General features: G+C 31.1%; 1 protein-coding gene across 8 annotated transcripts in view; it reads left to right on the top strand.

The window, feature by feature from the left end:
- Hr39 (Nuclear hormone receptor FTZ-F1 beta) overlaps window positions 1-26,457 on the top strand; it is a 179,816-nt gene that overhangs the window by 118,744 nt on the left and 34,615 nt on the right. For 3 of the 8 annotated variants that reach the window (XM_067051069.1, XM_014435438.3, XM_014435439.3), the window contains one exon: window positions 20,986-21,032. The exons of 3 other annotated variants lie outside the window; for them this stretch is intronic. The gene's annotated coding sequence lies outside the window, so the exon portion shown is untranslated. Of the gene's footprint in view, window positions 1-3,425; window positions 3,504-20,985; window positions 21,033-26,457 lie in introns of all 8 variants that reach the window. 2 more of the 8 variants (XM_014435437.3, XM_014435436.3) reach the window with 1 other exon arrangement.

Genomic DNA, 26,457 nt, shown 5'->3' on the forward strand with positions numbered 1-26,457 from the left:
ATGGGTTTTGTATTTGTATTCTTTATTCTTTTTAAAAAATTTTTAAGTCAATCTGCTGCGGAGGAGATGGTTGCCTTGTTATTTAGGTGACTAACCTATTCTTACCATGTTGGGGGGGAGGAGGGTCAAGTTTTTCATTTTGTGGGACCGTCACTTAACGAAAAAGAGTCAACACTCCCAGGCCGGATTCGAACCGACGCCGCGCCCGCAGATCTTAGAACACCTGAGCTTCAGACGACCCGTTTGTTCATTCTTAATAAGAGGTATGGGTTTTGTATTTTTATTCTTAATTCTTTATAGTCCTAAATCCTTAATGGTCTTTACTTAGTCACAAATCAAGTCATCCATCAGGACCTCAATGTTCCATTTGTTGCCGATTTGGCCAAAACCAGATACCGTTCCTTCCATGACAAACTTCCCAACCACCTAAACCCACTCGTTTCTAACCTGGCTTCTCCTTCATTACCTAATAATCTTCCTAGGCATCTGAAAAGAATATGGCCTCAAGATCTTCTCCTCTAGAAATGTTATTGGAGTTTTCTCAATGGGTAGATTCTCCACATGTTTGTATCATACCATTTTATCACTTACAGCAAATTTACTTAATATATAATGTATAATAATATAACAATAAATAAATTATTAAAAAAAAATCTTCATTCTAATTAACCTCGGACGTATAGGTATTCATATTGTTTTGAGGTGTTGGTTCATTTATCAGATCAGATACATTATATATTTTTTTCTATTAAAACAATTTTATCTTTAAAATTTCCATTTCATAGCTTTACAAGTATTAATGTTGGTTTTAAATTGTATTATCTCGTTTTTTTTTAATTTTAAACGCATCCCAAGGAATAATATTCATTGAAATTGTAAACTTGAGTGTTGAATTGTCGCATTGACACTAGGCAAGCGCATCCTAGCCCTGTCCTAGTGCATAGATAGTAAAACGTGACTAGCTTGAAAATAGAACAAGTTTCCTTGCCAGGACGCTATGAGTGTGTTGGGGTTCATTCTGCAAAGCTCATTAGCATTGTTTGTGTTGTTATTCTTGGAACACGTACTCCTATTGTATTTCAAATGCTTGATAGAACGTGATATCTTTTGTTTCTTTACATGTAATTTTAGTTTTTAATATACTTCAGCCCTTTTCATTGTCAATTTAAAATATATTCCTCTTTACCGTGTTACAGATATGCTTATATACCGATCATTTGCTTGAGTAGTGGCACATCTGACAAAAAAAAATTTTGTTTTATTTTAAAATTAACGTGTTCCAAAGAAATTACCGTTGATAGGGGTTTCTTACTCTGCTGAAAGTCTGGTTATTTTGTAGACTATCACAAAGCTAGGAAGGTTGCGAAAATTTAACTAAAGTCAAGGGTACAATTTATAAAATACATTAAATACAAAACACAATTTTTATTTATGATACGCTACTATCCATCAAATAGTTTTGTATTAAAAAATTATGAGTTTAATGTGGTCGAAATGTTTTTCCTCAATTATTTCGATTAATATTTTATAATTAAAATATAATGCCACTCAAACGAATCAAACAAGTTTTTTGTGTTTATTTCTATTTTGTAAGCCCTGATGGAGCCCTGCCAAGTTGGACGGAATCTTCGCTCATAATAAATAGTTTTATTACTGTTTGATTTTTTATTTTACTGCACCCAGACCAATTTTTATTTATTACACACTCAATCAGCGATTTTCAGATGTTTATGTAAAACGTGACAAAAATAAAATAAAAAATGAATTTGTATTGTATTTATATGATAGTTATTATTTATTTCCAACTGCAATAAAATATATTATGAACACTTTCCTAGGAATCAGATTACCCGGATATCGAAACTGTGTGAAAGTGTAAACTTTCGAAGTTAATAGTGACAACAACTTGCTCATAGATAGTTAAAAATGGTCTTTACATATGTCCACATTTATTTGAAAACAAATAAATTATTGCCTGCTGATTTAAAAAATAAAACTTTTTTTTAACGCCACTTAGGATTACTGTAGTCTTTGGAGTATCAAAGGTTGGGTTAGCTAGGTTACACTGTATTCGATATAATATATACATTATTATCTATGTATATTTGAAACTTGCATCAAGTTTATTTTTGTAGTTAGTATTTTTTTTAATACACTATGGTTTTTATATTTTTCTTTTTTTTTTTATTATTATTATTTGTCTTATTTGTGTTTCCTTTTTACTTACCAGGCTAACTCCTAGGTGTGGTTTTAGGTTATTATTATTATTATTATTATTATGGCACTGCACTGCCTGCAAGAACCCAGGCCTCCTCCACAACAGCCAACCAATCTACACGGTCTCTTTCTTTCTCCTTCCGTCTTCCAACTTTCAAGAGCTTCAAATCCTCCTCCACATCGTCCAGCCATCTAATCCGGGGACGTCCTCTTTTTCGTTTTCCATCTAGTTTGCCATAAACCATCATTTAGGGAATCCTTCCATCGGGCATCCTCTCAACGTGTCCTAACCATCTTAATCTTGCACTTTTTATTAACGCCACGATGCTGGGTTCCCCGTACAAATTTATCAGTTCCTCATTCCTTCTTCTTCTCCAGACTCCATTCTCCGAGACTCCTCCCCATATCCTTCTCAATACCTTTCTCTCCCAGGAGTTGAGCATCTGTTCTGCTTTTCTTGTCAAGGGCCCATGTTTCTCTCCCATAGATCACTTATTAGGTTATTACAGAAGTAAATAAAAATTAATAAGCACATAACTAAAAATCATTGTAATATAAGTTAAGGAATGTGTACTGAGTACAAACTGATAAAATTCCTCTGTACTTTAATATGAAACATGTGCGGTAGTGATGCGGTTCAGAGAAAAGCTTAATCTTCCCGAGTCCTGCTCTTTCTCCAGTGGGGGAAGAGTTCGGTTCGGGGTTCGCCAGGCTTATTGTAAACATTTTAAATAGGAATGAATTTATTTTACTTTAAGTATAATTTTTTTTTTATTTATTTATTTTAATATTTGTTTTATTATCATTTAATTTATATATTTGCAAATATAGTGTGAATTAGCTCTATGATCCCTATTCCCGTTGTCTAAAAATATGACTGAATGTAATATTACACAATAAAAAGAAGAAAAAAATATGAAACATGGCCCAGGAAAGACCTTAGCCGTTGGTATTCCCCGTTCTTCGGATTTAGCTTTTCTTATCAGTGCTCATACAAACACACTCTCTGCTTTCCTCTTATCCTAAGATTCCAAAACTATTCTCTGGTGAGAAAATGTCTCTTGCTACCTATTTGATATTATTATTTATTAAATCAAAGGTATATTACTTTCTTTTCTCAAGGATAAATTATGAATATATAAGATAATTATATAAATAATTTGCCTTGTGGCTTATTTTGTATCTAATATTCTGTTTTCTGTTTGCAGGTGAAGAACATCCCTAATTTCCGAATTCATAGCTGTTAAGTTAAAAGTGTTTATTGACTTCAGTTTCACCAATAATTAGTAAGAATATTTATATTATTAATTTTTTAGTGATATTTTTTTCTAAACAAGGTTCAAATAATATTAATAGTTAAGCTTAAATTATTTTTTTCTGAAATCGTATGTATAGACTAACTCGCTCTGCTGAGCGTTCTAGATTTGTAAGCGGTGTTATGCAAATTACCACAAATCCAAAACATCTACAAACGCTGGGTAAACTTAAGTACATATCCACACTCTTGTGTTCTACTGAGGAAACATAGCGGATAAAAATTCTAGTTAATTATTATTTAGAATCTATATATTAGTTTTTTTTTTTAATTTGTTTATTAGTACTGTTGTGATTATTATGTCTTTGGTTTGATTTTACATTGCTATCTAATGATAAATACGTTCAATTTGTCCAACGGATCGGAAGTGGGTGGTGGGTCACTGGAGAGGGTCTGAGTGGAGAATAAATTTAACTATAAGAAATAAAATTGTTAAATAGGAAAAAAAAGTAAAATATGTGTATTTAGTGTGTAGACGAGTATTGATTGTAGAATGAAAAGGCAGGAAAACAAATATTGTTATATCATGTAAATATATGTATTGTATATATATACGATCATGGATTGATTGGTATGCTGTGTACTCAAGCAAGCTAATGTATTTGGCAACATGGCTGAATAAAGCATTTATCTCTCATTATGTTAGATTTTTGGGTTGATTGGATTCTAATTTGTGAAATGTAGTTACAGTGCATTTGTAACTCTTATAAAAAACTCTATCTTACTATTTAGTAATAATAATAATAATTAAATGTTTATAACTCTTATCCTAGGGAGACTTATATATTATGAGACTGGTGTTAAAATATAATTCTTTATTAATAAACGCTTCTGAATGTATTATATTTGGAATTATTTAAGTATGGATTACAAATATATTATTTTTATTTATTTTCAAAACTTATTGTGTAAATGTAACAATATGTCTTTTTATTACATTAAAAAAATATTTAAATATTAATTCCGTTTATTAATATATACTATACACTAAGGGAAACTCTTGCAATTGTGCAAATCGTTTAGAGCTCCCCTGAGTCCTAATAATCAAGTATCTCAAAATATTGTGTGGGTATCTGTCGAGCTTAAAAGCAAAAAGTCGTATCAAATCGAAATTACATATTTAATGCAGATATATACCTAGGAACTTACAGCAATTTTTTCGCTACTTGGCCCACCGAAAGGGCGTGTTCGTCGATCTATCACATTTTTTCGATATTCTCAAAAAGGACTCTAATCTTCTTATTTTTTAAATTTATTACCATAACGGCCTGGTGGGCCTTACATGGTTAATGTAAGAGGTAGTTTTTTTTTTTTTAACAATTGATTATGGGGAGTATAATCTCAACAAAAGATACATTTGCTGACATTTTGAGAAAATGAGTTTCGAATTTATCAAATTGAGGTAATGGCTAAAAAATTAGCCTAAACAAAAAATGTCAAAACATTACTATTCTTTTTTTACCCAAACTTATTTTAATGAATATTTTGAAAAATAGTTATCATTGAATTCCTATTCTTTGGTTTGACAATCGTTAAAGAAAACTGTTTAAGAAACATTTGAATTTTAAGGCTAATTGAAATTATTTTCAAATAAACATTTTTAATAACTGGTTTAAAGTTATTCGTTTGATCTGGGTCTATTACGGTACAATTAAATATTTTTGGTTTCTACAGTTTCAACAGTAATTGAGTTTTCTAATACGACATGATAAGGAACTTATAAGAAAATTGCTCTCATCTTCAAGGTGATACTAAAACAGTGTTGCTTAACATCTGATGAAAGAAAACCAAGCCTACCTGATCGTTTGAAAAAATAATGACCGCATAGCCTTCATCCCGGCCAGGAGAATAACGGTTTATAATAATCTCTCTCCCACTCTCTGCTCCTCGTCACATTTCTGCGCTTCCTGGCAATCGATATAAAAATCGATCCATTTTACATTACTTCGTTCAGAGGTTTTCCAATCCATCAATGATCAAGTTTAATGAATCAGTAAAGAGGTACGCCTGACGTAGCAGTGCTTCCTTGATCACTGTACCTCTAAATACCACCCACTGCTTCCTTTATCTCTCACATATTCGCCATTATCGCGAGTTACCCCGTCCATTCTCAATGTTCTTGTAATTGTAATCATTGTACAATGATTTTGTAATTTAATTTTATTAATTGTAATAATTGTAATTAACAGTTATGATAATAATTTTATTGAAGATTTAGATTGTTATTTTTGCAGGCTATTCTGCCCAGGTCATTAATTTCTGTCAAATCATGCAATAATAATTTCAGTAAATATATATAATATTGTATGGATAAGTGAGTTATGATAATAGTGTTAAGTTAATCTCTGATTAAAAGTTAATAGTTAAGTGACAAAATAGGACGATCTGATTGACATTAATGACCTATGCAGAATAATCTGCAAACTTTTTTTAACTGGTTGCATGTGAGGTGCAAATTTATATTTAAGATTGTCCTAGCTTTTTCGAGTCAATTCCTCCCCCCTACAAATTTCTTTTTAACTCCGCTCCTACCTCTCTGATAGAACCTTTAGAGTAAATCATAGCCTAACTTATTCATCTTTCTTTTCTCAGTCCGCCGGTGTTCCTCAAGCTAGTATCTTAGGTCTCATTCTCAATGCGGTTTATACAGCTGATATCCCAACCCACCCTTACACAGTACTAACAACATATGCTGATAACACTGCCTGTCAACAACCATCCTGCTAGTGCATCACAAACTCTACAAACACACATAGCATCCATTGAAGAATGGTATGAAAACTGGAGAATCAAAACAAACCCCACCAGATCACCTTTACTCTCCCTCGTAAACCTCTACCCTCCTGTCCTTCAATATCCTTTTTAAATATCCCACTAACGCCTGTTGTACAGATGTACCGCTTAGGAATCTATCTTGACAAGAATCTTACTTGGAATCCCCACACAAGACTGAAATGACAAGAAACTGCTCGATGTTTTCGTTCAGCTACTTGACAAACGCTCTAAACTTTCCATTACCAAATATTATATACTATAATAATCAAACCAATTTGGACGTACGGAATTGAGCTCTGGGGCTCTACCAAACCATCCAATTCCTCCCTTATCCAATCCTTACAATCCAAAATCCTCCGTAAAATCCTTGACGCTCCTTATTACATCACAAATAATCTCATCCACAATATCATTCTTAACATTTTTTTCGTTGCAGATCTGGCCCGAAATAGATATGCGTTTTTTCACACTCCTTACATATCCTAACCCGTTAGTTCTTAATCTCTCATCCTTAACAATCCCTGATAATCCTCTTGGTGTCTGAAAAGAAGATGGCCACGGATTCTTCTAATTCTATCAATGTTTGAAGTACCACCATCGGGTTGTTCCATCTCAAGATTTTCAAGTGTTTGGAACATTCCTCATATTTAAATATTGTATTTTTTTTTTTTAAGTTGTAAATTACAATAAATGAATAAATGAACAAAAAAATTGTGGTTGAGGACGGGGCGGCCGAAATGTCTGACGTTTAAAGGAACAATAGTGTTTTGAGACCTAACAAATTATTTTCTTAGACCTAACAAATTATTTTATTAAAACAACTGACTCTTTTTACTGGATGATTCAAAGTGATTAACTGGACTTGAATAATTTAAGCTGTGATTAATTAACGACAATATAAAATCTATTTTTATCAAAAATTATTCTTCCTTTTTAAATGAAATCTTCAATGCCACATTTTTTGGCCTATGTTATGACGTATTTGAGTTAGCACTAATAAGAGTTAGGTAAATATAATCACTTATAAAATTATCACAAAAATATATTACAATTTAAATTTATTTTTTTCATTAGGATTTACCTGTTATTTTATTATTAGCCTGCATCCATTAACGAGATAGGAGCTACACTTGGCAGCTCCAGTAACAATACCACTCCACAGCTGTCTCTATTACAAGATAAAGCCATTTTGAGGAATGAATCTATTTATACCCTCAGTGTTCTATTCCTGTTTTAGATATTACCCAGTATATTTCCTAGTTTGTGTAGCTATGAATCCTCTGGTCTTGGCTTGGATTTTTTCTTAAACTCACTGTGGAATTTTCATTAGCTATATTTATATTTTTCACACCACTGACAAAAGTGTAAATGAAATTTTTTTTTATTGGCAAGTATTAAAATATTCCCCATTAATATCTACCATATATAAATGGTATATGTATTCTTTCCTGGTTAAACAATATTAAAATGATCTATATACAAAAATAAAATAATATCATAGTATTGGGTCATATTAAATATCAGAAATGGTTATTTAGTAAAACAACTTTATAAAATCAAAACATTTTTATTCAAAATATTAAACCTCATCTTCTATACATTTTCTTCAACTTCTCAATCCCAGAACTGAATATTTAAAGGTTTGTGGAGAAATGAAGTCAGAAAATGCGTTCTTGAACTGAGAATCATTTCCAAAAATTTTACTTTTAAAGAAGTTGTCCAAACTTCTGAACAGATGTAAATCTGTTGGAGATGAGCCTGGAAAATAAGGTGGGTTATTCTCTGAAACTTTGTAAGCATTGTTGTCAATATTACTGCAGTGATGGTTTCACCTCTGGTAAAAAGGAGAAATTAATTATTCCTGCCATTGGCCACAACACAGAAACCAATAATTATTTTATTATTTAAATTTAATTAAATATCGATATTTAATCATTGACCTGACCGATGCCTGTTGTCATATAGAATCAAATTTCCATCACACGTGATTATCCTTTCGAGAAAAGGCTCGTTTTTTTACCTAGTAAGGACTGAAGGACATGTCTCATCACGCTTCAGCTGCTATCGTTGGTCATGTTCATGAGGTACTCGTAGGCCTTTTTCACTTTACCATAACATTGTGACGCTACATCCTGTCACCGAGACTTGGGCCTCCTCCATAAGCTTTCACCAGTCAATATGATCAGTTGCAACTTTACCAATGGTTTTTAAGTTTCTAGAAACTGTCTATACACTTGTATCCAGTTCTGCTGCAAGTCTTTTAACTGTAAGGGTTTTCTTCTAGAGTAAGCCTAAATTCATCGTCGTCCATTACTGATGGAGGTCTTCCTCTGCGATTGTTATCCATTTACAAACCAAATCCGATTGGTCCGATTGTTATAACAAGCTTCCCCGAACGCAGTGGTAATGTTTCTTGCTGGCGAGTATCTATGTTTAACTCTTAAAAAGTGCTCCAAAATTTCTTGTTTCCATGGTCATATTTGTTGGCAAACTAAGAAATGTGGTATCAATTGGATTAGTAGTAAATATTATCAAAATATAGAGGATTACTAGCGGCTCATTGGAATTGGAATCAAATGGATCAATCATTGGAAATAATCATGAATCATGAATCAATCATTGGAATTGCTATCAATTGGAATGATAGTAAATATTATCAAAATATAGAGGATTACTAGCGGCTCATTGGAATTGGAATCAAATGGATCAATCATTGGAAATAATTATGAATCATGAATCAAATATTGGAATTGCTATCAATTGGAATGATAGTAAATATTATCAAAAATAGAGGATTACGAGCGGCTCATTGGAATTGGAATCAAATGGATAAATCATTAGAATCAATCATGAATCATGAATCAATCATTGGAATTGATATCAATTGGAATGATAGTAAATATTATAAAAAAAATAGAGGATTACTAGCGGCTCATTGGAATTGGAATCAAATGAATCAATCATTGGAATTGCAATCAATTGGAATGATATTAAATATTATCAAAAAAAAGAGGATTACTAGGGGCCCATTAGAATCTTTAAACATAAACTTAGTTTACAAAAATTGTCCATTAATCCCATTTTAAATAATATAAACGTTCATTTCTTATGAATTTATGGTAATAATAATATAGTCTTCCATATTAACCTCATCAATAATCTTTTTTGTTTTTTAATTAAGAATTATAATTCTTTGCTATCTGAAAAAAAAAACCCCTGAAAAATGACCTTCAATGTATTTTAGCAGTTAGTTTGTTAGTCCAACCAGACCGCAAGCCTATTATTAAACCTAATAAAATAACAGTATTATATTATGTATATAAGTAATTGATCGTATAATTTCAAATTATGAAGATGGTGAGAGTTGCGGTTAAAAGAGAAACAAAAATAGTTAACAATTATTTATTTTCTGACGTTTTGCTCAACTTTGTATTGCTTCATCAGAGCTGTTTAAGTTGATAGATTTAGTGCCTTTACCAATAATAATGATATAATAACATTAATTTAAAAAAAAAAAAATGGAATTACAAATTAACACATTTTCCTCAAGCATGCTCTTCGTATAATTGAGAGATAATGATATTTTTATAGCATAATAATTAATGTTGAATAATTCATGAATCTGCTAAGATTTATCTATCTGTATAACATGATTCATGTTTAGATCCACACTACCCTACTAATTACATTTTGATATTTTATCTGGTTCTAATTATATTGTAGGAATGAATCGGTATTTATCTACATTTTGTTAGGGGAATTCATTTTCACGAATTCAAGGACGTACAAATAAGTTATTTATTTTTGCTGATTCTAAATCGTTATCTTTTTTAGTTTACTTATGACATTTGTTTACTTTATGAATGTTCCTCTTTTTTTACTTATATTTATTCTTACGTGATGTATTTTTCTTTGTATTTTATAATTTTTTTTAGTTTGGTTCTATACTTTATAACTTAGCTACAGCCTTAGCTAATGACCGTAACCATTATTCTTCTGCATTTCTCTTTAATTAAATCTATTCTGCTCGGTTCCTAGGCTGTTAGTTGCACACCTACACAAATTATCATCACTGTTTTCTTAAAGTTGAGATTCCGTTTTGTAACATGTTAAACTGCATGACATATTTTTTCTCTTTCCCATTGGCCTTATAGTGTTTTCCTTTTAATTGTAAACCTTTTTCAGTTTAGGGGGTTGGACTTTAAATAATCTTCGTACCAGTTTTATAAAAACTTCTTACTAGCTGGATTTTGAGAGCCTTTAGGTATATAGTTAGAAACCAGTGGATATTCATCGAAGCTAAATCAAAACAAGAAAGACCAGTGAAAATAGTTTAACATCATATTTTTATGGTAAAAAATGTTAGTATTTCAATTAGATCTTGTGAATTAAAAGTACTCTTCCTTGTTTTTATTTATTATTGTTTTATTTTATTAAAATCAATAACAACGTTTCGGGTTTGTCACCCCATCTTCAGGTATCTGATTAAATATATCTTTTAAAATTACACGTTATTATTATTTATCTCTTTATTATGTCTTATAATGTTAACAATAACATATTGTTGTCAATTATATAAATATTAATAATTAAAAATACAAACATAATTATAAATAAGGAGATCTGAAATACCTTCCTGAAAGATCTAATTATTAATGAAACTCATCCAATAGAAAATAAAACTTAAAGTTGGTATTTCCATGTATTAATTATAACTTTCATTAATTATTTTATGAAAAAATCTAAAATAGAACAGCAAACAAACGCTCAACTCAAGGTTTACGGGGTCACGTGGTAAGAATACTAAGCTGCGATTGGTTTCATACATTAATTACATTCTCATACATTAATTTATAATATTAATACATGGAAAGCTTACCTAACCTTCTAAATACATAGATATGTATTTCACTCATGCCTTCAAATACCTACGGTAGAAAAAAGTAGTATCTAATAATGCATAATTAATAAAATAATACATGTTTATTTTCTGTTTTAGAGGGATCCAAAAAAAAACAAAAAAAAAAACTAACTTTGTTTTAAGCCTAACTATTCTGGTTAAAAACCTAATGTTTTGTCTATAATTGAAGAGCTATGATGATGATGATGAAGCTAATTGCTTCTGATGATGTATTATATTTCTATTATAAAGGCTGGAATTCAATTTTTTAATTTCTCATTGCTACCTCAATATTGAGTTGGAGAAAAAATATCTTAGGCGCTATGTAGAAAGAGCTATTTAAAAGTATTATTATAAGCAAAATTCACTTTTTTATTTCTCCTAAAATTTCGCATAGCATATTCTTCCGGTAAGCTTTTCGATTTCGAATTAACATAAGAACACAAAATTACCAAAAAAACTAGCAAACAGTTGGTGGAGGAGGTGATTTGGTCAGAATGACGCTTTACCTCTAGATTTGAATCCAATAAAAGGGTACTCATTTGATGAGGCTGGGTGGACCACAAAGGGCTCTAGAACCCACAGGTACGACTCACAGCTACAGTGAAAAAGGCTACAGGGTTCTTTGAGTTTGTAATACAGTGTCTTATCAATGTGCCAACCACTCCCACTAAAATTATATACACAGGAAATATAATATAGTAGTATTTAAAAAAAAAAAAAAATTAAAATGCTATTAGTCAGACGGAAAAATAAAGGACTTGGGACAGACTGGGTATCAAGGTGGCAGTAACACAATGTGCTCTATAACAAGTTTATTCAAGAGAGACTTTTTCACAGTTACCCGACATCACTGGTTAAGACTACTCCAAGAACACGTCACTTGTATTTATTTGTTCTTTTTTTAATGTTAATTAATGCATATTTTACCTCAAATTAGTCAATTCTAAACAATAAATTTAATTAGGAAAAAAATAATAAAATGAATAAATTGTCATACATACATAATAAATGAGTATAATACAAGAAATTCAGTTCAAATTTTAGGCAAAAAATTCTCTCCCAATAAAAAATCCCAAAAAAGATTAAGACATACAATTTTGTGCGAAAAAAAATAAAAAAGTGCATTTTTATGCAATATAAAATTCGAATTTTGGCGAAATGTGTAGCTTGGGAACAATATGCGACTACACATAAATAATCTACTCGTATTTATAATATAGGAAAAAGTGTCTCATAAACTAGATGAATTGCAAAGCGAAATAATCAAATGCAGTCTCCTTTCCTCATTGCAATTTTTTGCATTAAGGCTAGTTTTTCCTCATTTTTCTGTTGTTTTGTTTAGATATGATTGTAGTGATATTTGGAGCATGCCTATAGTATTTTATATACTATACTACGAGAGCTGTAGATATAGCTAGTTCTGCAGACAGATAGCTTAGTTATGAAAGCTAACTGAGGCTCAGATATAATTTCCGTTAGAGAAACTGCATTCTTGGAGCGGCCTTGCCGGACCCGGTCGTGCGGCATTCCGCCCCCCCCCACTTCGGCCGCCCCCTCTACCTCGGCCGCACCTGCTTCTCTCCCATCATTATCGTCACAGCTGACATCATAAGGTCAGCAAATTTATCTCGCAATAACCATAAAGTGCCTTCTTTTCCTTTTTTTTTATTTTATATATATAGCAATTGAAAAAAAACTGTAAGGTAATTAATTCCAGGAGAGATAGGCCACATTTTTTCCAAGATTTATATAACATAATTTTAACAGCACACTAGTATCTGCCGGTTTTTAAAAAATTGCATCCATAAAATAACTTTACACTTACTAACCTACTTACTGCATAAGTTTTGTGTTGATATGTGAGCATTTGAAAATAGCTATTTTTGTGATTTTCAAAACACAAATCATAAGACCAGAGGGATACTCATACATATACCTACTCATAATCTACTTAAATCCGTGATATAGAAATAATATTCCATCTATCAGTCGCCCTGAATGGTGGCCTTTCTTAAGAGAACCAGATATCAATCTTTCCATTATAAACCATCGAAACCCTCTAGTTTTTTACCTTGTTCCTTCTTCCTCACAATCCTCCGAGGCGCCTGAAAAGAAGATGGCCTCGAGACCTTTTAGTGTAAAAATATGATTAGAGTGCTACCAGTAGTTTCTCTACATGCCTGTATCACACTATTTTTATATTACATCAAATTTACTTAATATATTTTTATGTAAATACAGTTGTAAATTGCAGTAAATATATAGAGAAAAACTTTCTTAAGAAAAAATGACCTAATAAACAAGATTTAAACCCTATTTAGCCTTTTTTAACCTTTCGTTATAAATGAAATTATATTTTGTATGTAAACCCTAAAATATAAACTTCTGTAGTGACAGAAAAAAAAAAATTTGTTCATAATTTTCGCCTTCTCTGGTCTTTATTTTTTTATTTCCAAAATCAAAAAAAAAAAAGCTTTAACAAGAGCTCGCTGACCTAGACCAAACTTGGGGACGTAAGTAAATGTGTTTTTTTCCCGATCACTCTAAAACAGAAAATAAAACATGAATTATTAAATTGCATTACGTATGTGTTACATAAATACAACCTTTTTCTATCGTTGGTACTTGAAGGTGTACAGTGAAATACTTAGCTGAGGTTTGATGTGTCCATTCTATGGGAATTCTACTAAAATATTTGGAGGTGAGGGGCCTCTGCGAACTGTTTGAACAAAGGAGAACAAATTAAAAATAATTAGTGATTAAAGACGGAAGATAATCAGTAAATAACACTAATAATTAGAAGTCTAAAAATAGTAGGCGAGGGCGAGGGGGTGCAAAAAGGGAATTAAGGTAGAGTGGATGTTTATGGGGCTTTTGAGGCCCTTCCTGCCCTGCCACCTCGCAGGATGGGGGGATGAGGTGATTGAACAGAATAGTGAATTGAAGGAAGCATGGAGACTGTCAAAGAACTTGGTGTGTCTCCGTGTGATGTGTTGCACTGTTTCTAGTTGTAGTTCCTTATGGATATGCGTCATGCTACGTATCTCTAGTGATGTTCCTCTGCAGATCTTCTGTCGTATGCTGTTCTGGTATTGTTGTAGTGATTTCAGGACTGTTGGAAAAAAATAGCAGAAGTAGGGAAATGTAGGCTTGAAGAGGAACTTCTTTAGGTTTATGTTATGTTAGGGTGGTCTTAATAACAAAAATTTGTCTTTTCATGTTTTTACTTCATCGCTGCGCCGTATGAATACTATTTTTTGTAGGCATTCTAAATAAAAAAGAATTGCCACCATTGTAAAAGATCGATATATCCCAGTCATACGGTAGTCACTTGCACCATTTGTGCAAGACTTCTTCAGACAGACCATTTATTTTAAAGATTAGTGTTATGTTCTTATAATGTGATATATCTGTATTTTTATTCTTTTTATAACTTTATCTGTCTTAAAATATTATATTATGTTTATTACTATTTTGTTATTATGTTTTTTTAATATTATTTTTTAAATAATTTTTTTGTTATGCTTGAGTAAATATAATCTTAATCAAAATTTTATGTATTATAAAATACGCTCAAGAGATAATAAGAAATGTGATAGAAAATCTCACGCGCGGCCATCCGTGTTAATTAATATTTTCCTTTTTTTTTTTTACAACTTTATAGTGTCTCGAATATTCTTGTTAAAAGGACTTAAAAATGAATCATCACCCAGATCTCATTTAATCTCTGGAATCTATAATCCGTATGTAATCCTGACGATCCGATTATGTTTCAGATTAGGAACGACGATATTTTATTTTATTGTGCATTTTATTTCAAACTAAGAAATAAAAACAGCCCAAAGAGGACAAGACCTTCCTGATATTTAAGACTCTTTAATTCTGCATTGACATGGCGAGTTTAATCAAAATCGTTATAAATGATAAAAATATTTTATACAAAATGTGAAAAATCGATTTTGTAGCACTTCCAATCAATCGATTTTATCAAAAAAGCTGTTTTCACACCCTACGCCTGTAACCGCCTTATATGAAATTTTAGCCTCTTCCTAGTTTCCGTTTTTGAGCCAGGTCTAACACACAGACCATTTTGCTAAAATCGTTTATTTCGATAGAAAATAAACGTAAAAAAAATATTAATTTTTCATTCGGAGTTCCATATCTTTAAAACTACCTACGACAATAAAACTCCTACTAGAATATCATTTTAAGAAGAATAAATTTTCTAAAATATGAGCACTAATAAAATTATTTACGTTCATTTTTTTTCCATGGTTAATACATTCAATTGTTTGCTTATATAATTTTTTTTTTCCGAAATACCTAGATATCAACATTTTCTGAGTTTATTTTAGCGAATATATGAAACTACTACTCTTACAAGGATAAATTAATAAAATACTGGTGCAAGTTTCGATCCTTGAAGAATACCGGCTAAGATGTCTCATTGAAGATACTCTGAGCCCTGTCGAACCGAGAAAATTTATGTAAAAGAAATGGAAGAAGAATTAAATTTTAATTTTAAGGTTGTTGCTGCCATCTGACGTCACAAAAATAAAAGAGGGAAGTAATCGTTTATATCGCTTACACTGGTTGGCTTCTGAACCCTCCATTTAACTTTGGCCTTTAAAACCATTACTTATGCATTGTTGAGCACTTTATCATAATTTTAATGACCATAATGATGGATATCAAAACATTTGTCTTTTAAATGAAGTAGGTGATGGATGTCTTTTTATCTAACGTTGATTGATTGAGGTTAGTGCTCTAGAATTGAGAAGAATTATCGGTTTTTCACTCATCCATTATCAATTTGAATCTTGTCCTTTGGTCCCTATATCCGTTCATTAAAGTAAATCTATATATTAGGTTAATGCTTACTACACTTTTTTTAGTTTTATTTTTTCACCTGGAAGATTAAATTTCTTCTATCTCTTAAGCAACACTTCGTTTTTTTCATAAACCTACAAAAAAAAGAAACAATGAATGAAATATCCGATATTTTTCCCAATTTCAGATTATTACAGACATAACTCCTCCCCCCTCTTCCCTCCACCAAGTCTGTTCAAACAACCACTTGTGACTGAACAGAGCATGCGTGTACGTGTTTTCCCTTTCAAATGTTTACTGTGCATGCTCCATAGAGTTCCAGATAGTCATAAGTGGTCATTGGAACAGACTTATTTAGTTGATAGGACTACCTTTTCTTTTCTCTTTTCAACCTTCTACAACTTAACAAATAAAAATCCCTCACATCATTTTTCTCAAATTTATTTTTTACTTCATGTCAAGTAAACTAGGTAGATGAAACACAATCCACTCCCAAACCAAAAACATTATTATGGACGTATTTAAATTCATGAAAACAGAGGCTGAGAGTGACCCAGTTCATGTTTCTCTGTTATGAAAATCCATAAGTATTGCATTTATCATATGTTAATCTCATTCTAGGACCAAATATACTATATTTTAAAACATTAAACTTAAGAAAATTGTTTTACTTGCTGTTTCACAACAAATTTAGTTTTTTTCTCAACAGAAAGATTATGATATCACAAAAATAACTTTTAGGATGATACTACCTTCTTAAATAACAAGTCATAACAGAGCTGTCAATATATTGGTCTACAAAGTAAAACAAGAATTAATAAGAAACAGTTCTAGTCAAAGATAAAGGAGAACCTAAACAAACGAGTAACCTCCCGTATTTGTCACTTGGGAGACCGAGAATTAGGGGAATAAATGTAGGTCATAAATGATGGTTAGGCGTTCCCAAGTTCCGGACTCTCTTTGTTTGTTCCCAGTAGAGGGAGTTTGTTATCATGTATTGATTACCCCAGAATAAAATTATTTTTCTTACTATTGCATATTGATATTTTTAACACCCAATTACGGCAGACAGGGTGAAATGTACTTGTTGTGAAATGTACTACTAGTAGTACTAAGTAATTTTGATACTATATTTTGTATTTATCAGTTTTACTCTACAAACTTTCAGAAATCAAATGCTCGAGCAAAGATTTTCATCTGCAAAATTATCCCATATTTTAACAAGAATTCTAAATTATTATGAAAAACAAGTTAATCGTGTACAAACAATAATAGGCCTAACAATAACCTGTTCTGCGCCTGTTTGGAGCTATACATTTGACTCTTACTACAGAAAATTTGAGCTGATTAAAATATATGTAAGAGAGTAATAATCCTCGGTACAATAGAATTTCAAATACGTTGTCTTACTTACAGCTTCTGACAAACTTACTGACACAAATCTTTTTTGTATTACTATCATTTCTGACAACCCCTTTATAAAAAAAATTGAAGTCTACGACAAAACATCAGCAAAAGGTTCACCTATAAACGGACCAATTAAATATTATTCGACATAATAAAAACAAAACTTGATACTTAAATTGCATATATTGCTGTAATGTAGCCAATACGGAGTTGAGCTTTGGGGCTCCACTAAACCGAATTCCTCCTGTATCCAATCCTTCGTGAAATCCTCAATGCTCCTTTGTCAAAAATAAAATCATCCATAAAGACATTAAGATTAAGCCAGATATCAATCCCTCTATTAGTAACTTCCTAACCACGTAAGCCCACTAGTTTCGAAACTTCCTCTTCCATTCCTGACAATAATCAGAAGCGCCTGAAAAGAAGATGGCTATAGAACCTACTAATGTAAAAACGTCATTAGAGTGGTACCAATGGCTAGTTTCTCTAGACGCCTGTATCAATCCAATATAAACTGGATGTATGTGTATAAATGTACAGTTGTTAATTTCAATAAAGATATGAAAAAAAAGTTGTATGTATAAAATTTACTTTGTATAAAATCTGTTCATTTATAATTTATTTTTAGATACTTTATAATTTATTTATTTTTTAGTTTTTTTTTTCCAATTTTCCTACTGTTTGAAAACTATAAATATGTAATAAACATAAAAAAAAAAAAGAAAGCATATAAAAAAAAAAAGGAAATTCAAATCACATAAATGTAAGATATTAAAGGTACTTGCGCCTTACAATTTACTATGCATCGATTGTAGCCTTGTGGCAAGTTGTATATGCTAATTAATAAATAACAACAATAAGAAAAAATTAAAAAATGGACAGACTCTATTATCCATTACATCATGACCTTCATCAATTTTAATAGATTCAAAAATAAAATATATTCATTAAGTTTTATTACTATCATTCAGGTCATTAAAAAAAAAATGATATTTAATTCATAAATATGAACGCTTGAAGAGGAATTTAAGTTAGTTCTAGATGTTTGCAATCAAATTATATAATAATAATTAATACTGAACCCCTCTCGCACCCAATAAAATCTCTTATTAAACTTTGATCTTGGTGGTCCTGTTGAAATTCATTGGCCGAAGCCACGTGTATACTTTTTATATTTCTCACTTAATTTGCAATGGTGGGGGAAATTTTTCAGGTGAGCGAATTTTCTTTATATGAAATTAGAAATGCATTTTTTTTTTTTTTACTTAATTGTCTAAATATATGGATATTATAGTCTTTTTATTTTCATCTGGAATAAGATATGAAAAATTTATTAAAATAATATATAAGAAAATGTATTCTCTAAGTAATTTAGAGGGAACCATCTAGGACGTGCCCTTCATTATAATAATGGTGATTATGTCACCTTTGATTAATCATAAAATATATATTATGGAAGAATTATTATTATTATTATCTGGAATGTTAGTGTTTACTCGAAAAAGAAGTGCCGATTGAACTGTAAATAAGATTGAAGACAGAAGAGGGTGTTGAACCAAGCGGAGGAAAAGGTCACTACTATGGACCGCTGCCAAACATTTCTTCTGAGTCCCTTACCTTATTGTCTTCATGGTTCCATTCCCCTATCATTTATTCTCAAGCCTTATGATATTATATATTATAGTAATTATATCAGAAATTCAAAGACGGAAATTTTTTGTATAGTTATTAATAAGGACACCACTGAAGGTTATTACACTCCACACCAAGATAATAGATATTCTGGAACATGTCCCATTAGAATAATAATATGAAAAAAGAGAAAGTGGGCTTCGGAGCTTCACAACATCTAGTAAAGTATGAACTAATTTTAGAAATAAATACAAATGGTAATAAGATAGCTTAGAAGTTTAAACAAATGAAAATAATAATAAACTTAAACCGTGGATACGCGATAGCATCGAAAACAGCCCTGTCTCTGACTCCAATGAAAAAGAAGATACGTTTCACTTCTTGGGAACCTGTCACAAGTATAGCGAAATTTGAAAAAAAAAAATTTTGAGCAGCAGAATTGCTCTCTAGAATAATTATTCAGTTTGTTAAAAGGCTCTGATTGAAGAGTTCTTAGCAGCTATGCACAATGGGCTACACTGGAAAGAGCTCCGGATGTTAATATTTGAGGGATTAATACCACACCACTATTTGTTACTATTGCCTTGCTGCTTTAAACATGAATACAGTTATTTTAAATTGTTAATTAAGTTATTGTTATTTTAAATTATTGAATGGTTAAATGTGTTGTTATTAAAGTGTATAACGTCTTTTTTTTTTTTTTAAGTTTTGTTATTTGTATGTCTATTTAAAAAAAAAAAAAATCTCTATAGTACTTTTATTTTATTTATTTGAAAATACAGTTCTTGCTAACACCAGATAAAACCAAAATTTTAAAGAATTTTATGAATACATAAAGAAGAAAAATAGAATTATCAGATTCTTTTGTATAAATTCAAAACTTTATTATTGATAAATATTACAATCTGCCACAACGTTGTTGGGTCAAAACCTGGGAAATGACAAGGCACTGTTCCCTTTCTCGATGTGCTCGCCGAGGGAAGGGGTTAAGACTCAGTCTAAACCCAATGATTCATCACTAGTAGAGAGGTCCCTTCCCACTCGTGACAACGCAGGCGGTGAGTAAGCGCCACAGTGCTCCCCTGCACACAGCGGATCCCACAACCTAACTGTTTGAAATAATAAAATTAATAGAAGGGTATGGAAAAAAAAATAAACAAACAAAAAAAAAAGGAAAAACCTTGTTGGGCAATAGGGAATAGTGATAACTGACCGACCACATTTATACTAAAATAAAATAAGATTAAAAAAAAAGAATTACATGAAAATAAATAAAATATCTCTCTAAATATATAAAAACAGAAGGATAAATAAAATGAACATATTCAAACAATGTAATAAAAAATAATAATAAAAAAAAAATTATCACTGCTATATACAATATATACACACACTATCGACCTGAGGATCCCGGAGCCCATTCTTTCTTCCACGTGTGAAGGGTAGAGTCTAACCGCGTCACTGGTAATGAGCCAGTGGAGGCTGAGTTAGTACGCTAATGCCGCCAACTACTTGAGTGTAGCATCTCCAATTGTCAATTATTATTTTACAATGTCTCTTGGTCACTGCCATTTCAACCTGCGAGGTGGATTGTAGCACTTGGAACTGGATAAAGATTCAACCAAAGGATTAGAGTGATTGGAAGATTTATATGGAATATTGAGAATTACTAGTGTATTAGACATTACGACAGTACTGTCACATCCAATCAACTATTTATGATTCTATTAGATGAGATATTATGCTTATACCTTTATATTTAATCAACTTGGATAAATATTCTTACAATGTCCATTAATTAAATTAAATCGTTTAAATACAGATTAACAAAATAAATAAATAAAATATGGATTTTCATTAATTGGTACTTATCATATTTCTTTAATAATTATATTTTTATTTTCAGGTGAGCACTAAATCTGATGACTATAAGACTGAATTACTACAAAGAAGGTAAAAGAACATTTATTAAATATAATCACACTAATATATCTTTTTTAAACGTGAGGGTGTGTGTCATATATTGATTTCTTTCTGCCTTAACTACAGAATTGTGGTTGGAGAAATGTAATTATTAGTCAAAAAAATATTACTAATCGTACTTTCAAACTTTAGTTCAAAAATATCTTATTTAATTAATTTTTATTGTTAGACTGGTCGTATAAAGAGCTCTCTGTAAACGGGTACTTATAACAAAACTTAAAAAAATAACTTCTCAACCTAAAATGCGTCTTTCTGACCTAATCTGACAGTCCTTAGCCCTTTTGGTGCTCGAGGCCGTGCTGCCCAGGCGAAAACTGCCAGCACTGATATATCGGTCCGCACCTTCTAGCGCTTTACTATTAGCTTAGTGAGAGAACTCTATCTCAGAATAAATGGTCTAATTTCATGCCGAAAGAATTTAAAAAAATAATTTTTAACAACCTATTGGGTTGTAAATTAATTTCGTAGCGTTTTTCAATATTTCAATTTAATGTGTAATTTCATGTAATGTTCAATTTATATTTAAATATTCAATTTAAATTTAATTAATCCTCTCTGTGTTTATAAAATCATGTTTACTTGGTTAATAATGTTTACATATTCTAAAAAAAGGTTAATGGAATATGGTCCGGGTGCGGTAAAAAAAAACTCAAATAGTAGAATTATACTATTTGAGTTTTTTTTTACCGCACCCGGACCATATTCCATTCATCTATACACACGGTCAATCAATAATCTTCCAATACGAGAAAGCTCCCTGTCTTCTTCAGAAATACTAAGAAGATCGTCTGACGAAGCCCTGCAACGTGGGGCGAAACGTTGGCTCAATAAAATAGTATAATTCTACTATTTGAGTTTTTTTTTTACCGCACCCGGACCATATTCCATTCATCTATACACACGGTCAATCAATAATCTTCCAGTAAAAAAGGATTAGTTAAGGTGCATTTATGTACCAGTTTCAACCGAGATTCCTTGCCTTCAAGTGGTGTTTTGCTTGCTCAAAATGTAACAGAAAACAATTCATTTTCGTGATTTAATTTTTTTTTAAATCCAAAAAGGAAAATCCGCTGTACAGACGGTTAATAAAACTTACAGTGCGTATGGTGATGATGCTTTAGGAAAAAGCACCGTCCGTAAGTGGTTTCCTCGGTTTTGACTTGGAAGACGCAAAGCACTCGGGTTGTCCTTCAATCATGGCTGATGACCAAATTCAAGCATTGGTCACAGACAACACTTACTCTTTGACACGGGATATCGTAGAAACACTTAACATATCTCATGCAAGTGTCTCATAATCACATAGGCATAGTTTTCCATCACGATAATGCCCGTCCTCGCGTGTCTTTGCAGACCTGGTAGGAATTATTGTTGTTTGGCTGTGATGTTATCCCCCACCCACCCTATTCACCAGACTTTGCCCAAAAATCTGAGAAGTTCTGGGAGGACGGAATTAAGAAACTACCAAAAAGATGGCACCATGTAATAGATAAAAATGGGTCATATATAATTGATTAAAAATATTTAAAAGAATCTGAAGTCTTTATTTAAATCACCCGTAAAAAACGCTACGAACTTATTTTACAAGCCAATGAAAAAACATTGTTTCGGTAGAAATAATCCGTCCTGTGCTTAACATTTACCTTGGAGTTATAATTTATTTTTGTTATGCAATATTGTTTATTCTGTTACAAAATATATTTGAAATGTAAATGATGTACTATGTAATAAATGTTCTATGTCCATTTTGCAGAGCTTCATCAGTGCTGTTCAAATTCATAGCTTTAACTTGTCCCTAAGCATGCACAACCGTTGGTCTGTAACAGTACTCCCTTACTAAGTACTGCACCCCTGTCCCTCCATGGGTTGTAGCGGTACAGATTTAATTTTTTTTCTTTTAATAAAACTTTATATATTTATCGCTCTAAATTGTGGAAGCTTGAATATTGTAATAACGTTAGTATTCATCAATAAAATTAAAAATAATAATACTTTTCAAATTAATTTATCATTAACTTTAATTTGATACTTGCGATCATTTTAATAATTTTTTATTGAAATTAACATAAATGTACAATTGATAATGCAATGAATTACTAAGTGGGAATAACAAACTAACTCGTGTTCTGTAGAAGATAAACGACGGATAAATTATAGCATAGCGGCCTTCATCCTTTCTTATAAGGACTCCAGCTATTTATTCTGTAAAAGTGGCAGGACCAAGGATACATTCCTCGCAGGTGGCATTTGACATTTATGTATTAGTCGGAGGCCATCTTAGATATTTAGTGTTATAATAACATTATACGAACAAAGAAAATAGATCATTTGAATAGGAAAATTTGGTAATAGAGATTTAATATTATTGTATCCAAACCAAAAAAAAAAATTGAAGATATCGAAATGGTTTGCAGATCCATTTGTGATATGATGAAATGATTTTATGTGCAGTAAATGCAAAATTCTTTAGTAAAAACTCAAAATCTGTGAAATGGTGTATAAAGTCTCAAAAAATTAGCTTCATTGTTCAATTTACATTATAAAACAGAATGTAATATCACAAAATAAAATAATAATAATAAAAATTAAATAATTAATACATGCGTATCTAACATTGTTTGCATCAAATTAAACTCGCTGAATAATCACTACTAAAAAGCAAAACTGAAAACTGAAATATGATGGTACAACCACAAAAAGTGACGAAAAATAAAGGATTGGAGTTGGTGTGAGACTCCTGGTTAAAAATTTTAAAAACATAATTATTTCATTTTTAATATTATTATTTTTCTATTAATCATTGATGTCCATTAGATTTTAAACTTATAAACAATTAAGTTGGGAGTGGAGTAGCGCAGAGATAAAGCGCTGTACTACTGATTACATCACTACAATAACATATATAAAAGATCAAAGGGCTGAGATAGACCAGCTTATAACAAACGTGAATATAGGCTTCTTCTCTCTGTCAAGAATACTGAAATGGCTTGAAGACTGGTCAGTCAATATCTCATGATATGAAGGCAAGGAGTTCATGATAAGCGGGACATGTGGCTCGAAGAAATCCATTAGGACACTTTTACAAACGAATGAATGCCAGTATAGTAGGCAAAAGACCAGATGGATAAACAGAATCGACAAATATGTGAAAAATTAGAAACTGAAAATCAGTAGCCCGAGATGGGCAATTCCTACCACAACTCCTTCCCTTACTACTTACAGATTCCTTCTCTCAATTAGATTTACTAAAAAAAAAAAAAATTATGATAATAATAAAAAATTAAAAATAGTGAAGAATAGAGACAAAAGTTTTTTTATGTTTTATTTTAATGTTAGTAGAGCTCTTTATGTTCGATAGTCTTCAAGATTTTAAAAATAACTAGTTATTCAAAAAGAAATATGTTTCTCAGATAACGAAAATTAAATATTTTTTAAAATTGTTTTAGCGAATATTATGAAATACTCCTACGAAGATAAAGGTCATTAACAACTTTTTAGTACATTCAATTAGTTTTGATTTGAGTCCTGTTAAGCATCTCTATGTCTAATAGTTTCTCAGATATAGCTTTTCATAAACCAAAAGTATTTTCAGAACAACAATAAATCAACATTTATATGTATTTGTTTTTGTTAATAGGTGTTTGTACGCCGTTCGTAGCCGTAGTGGTTTCCGTAATATTTGTTAAGATGAATTCCCTAAATATTGATTTTTCATCATTTAGAAAAATATAATGCTTGTTGACAAAACTGTCTCGAAAATTATTGAACGCAAATAGCTCTATTAGGGATCAGATATTAGCAAATGTATTTTATAAAGTATTTTAGTATTGTTGGTGCTGATGAAGATGAGCTCCGCACGAAATTTTGTTTTGTAACGTTTAGAAACAGCCACCATTTTCTATCCCCCTAACAAAGGTTGGCATAGTTATCGATATTGACAATTAACTGAATATAGCTTTCATTGAAGTAACAAAAAATTGGATTGAAGGAACATCTTTTCCCGCTTTTCCCCTCCTGAGCTCTTGGCAATTATGGAAGTGTAATTGTCATCAAGGAATAAGAATGAAGTAGATCCTCGAATAACCCTTGATCAGGTTGGAAACTTGCAGAGGCCCTAAGGGTACCCCGACGACTGGGCGTTTAGCTCTAGGGTGATAAGAAGACCTCACCGGCCGGGAGAAAGCTAAGATAGGAGGAACCTTTCAGAGGCAGTACATCAATCTGCTTCCGTCTGTTACCTCATTGCCTTCTCGTTTCTCTTTTCCAGCGGTACTCAAAATATAACTTGAGTACTCTGAGGAAAATTAATAATGATTGTCCGTATTATAAAAGGAAGATGATCCGGGTTTGGTCAATGAAAAAACGCAAATAGTAATAAAACTATTTTATGTGAACCGACGTTTTGCCCACGTTGCAGGGCTTCATCTAGGCTAAAAAAGATATAAACAGTAAAATAGGCAACAAGGTAAGAAAATAGTTCTAAAATAAAATTGAACAAAGTTGACTAATTATCACATATTTTAAATCACAATTATCCTCACATTTGTTCATTTTATTTCCTGTTATCTACTTTCTTACTTAGTTACTTTATTTTAGTGTTTAATCTTCTTTAAACCTGATGGAGCCCTGCAAAGTGGGACGAAACCTTGGCTCACATTAAATAATTTTATTACTATTTGAGTTTTTTCTTTGACTCTACCCTGACCATCTTAGTTTTATGAAATTCAATAATATATGGAACTTTGAAGTTTGTTTGGACTCACTAATTTCTAGAACTGCTATGTCGATTTTAAAATTATTTTTGAATGCACCACTAGTGAAAGACATTAATTTCAATAATGAAGTTATAAAAAAAGTTTAGACTATGAATATAGAGGACAAGATTTCAAAATGTCATAAATATGATTACAAGAATTTTTAATTTATACATATAATATATAAATAAAAATTGTTGATAAGAATGACTTATTTGTTACAATTTTAGGATACAATAGTACATGAATATGGAGTAATATAAGTTGTGAACTTGAGAAGTTGTACAAGTACAAAGTATAGAATAGTTTCTAATTGGTAGTTTTCTTCACCTCAACAATTCAAAAAATTAATATAATCAACTTCTTAAAAAAAATCCAGAAATTTTTTTTTTTATTTTGGATAAACCTTTTGTTGAAAAATGCTTTAGGCTGTATTGTATTTAACACATTTAATCAAGAGAGAAATCCTTTAATTTTATTTGTTACATAAAAGTTGACTAAATAACTATTATATCAAATGATAATAAACAAAAATGAGAAAAATAAACATATGAACAACATTTAATATTATATATAGGGAGATGGTCAGGGTTGCGGTCAAAGGAGAAATAAAAATAGTTTAAACTATTTTTATTTCTCCT

This window comes from Halyomorpha halys, unplaced genomic scaffold (genome assembly GCF_000696795.3).
Source record: "Halyomorpha halys isolate HHAL.00 unplaced genomic scaffold, Hhal_1.1 Scaffold1583.1, whole genome shotgun sequence".
In the NCBI taxonomy this organism is placed as follows: Eukaryota; Metazoa; Arthropoda; class Insecta; order Hemiptera; family Pentatomidae; genus Halyomorpha; species Halyomorpha halys.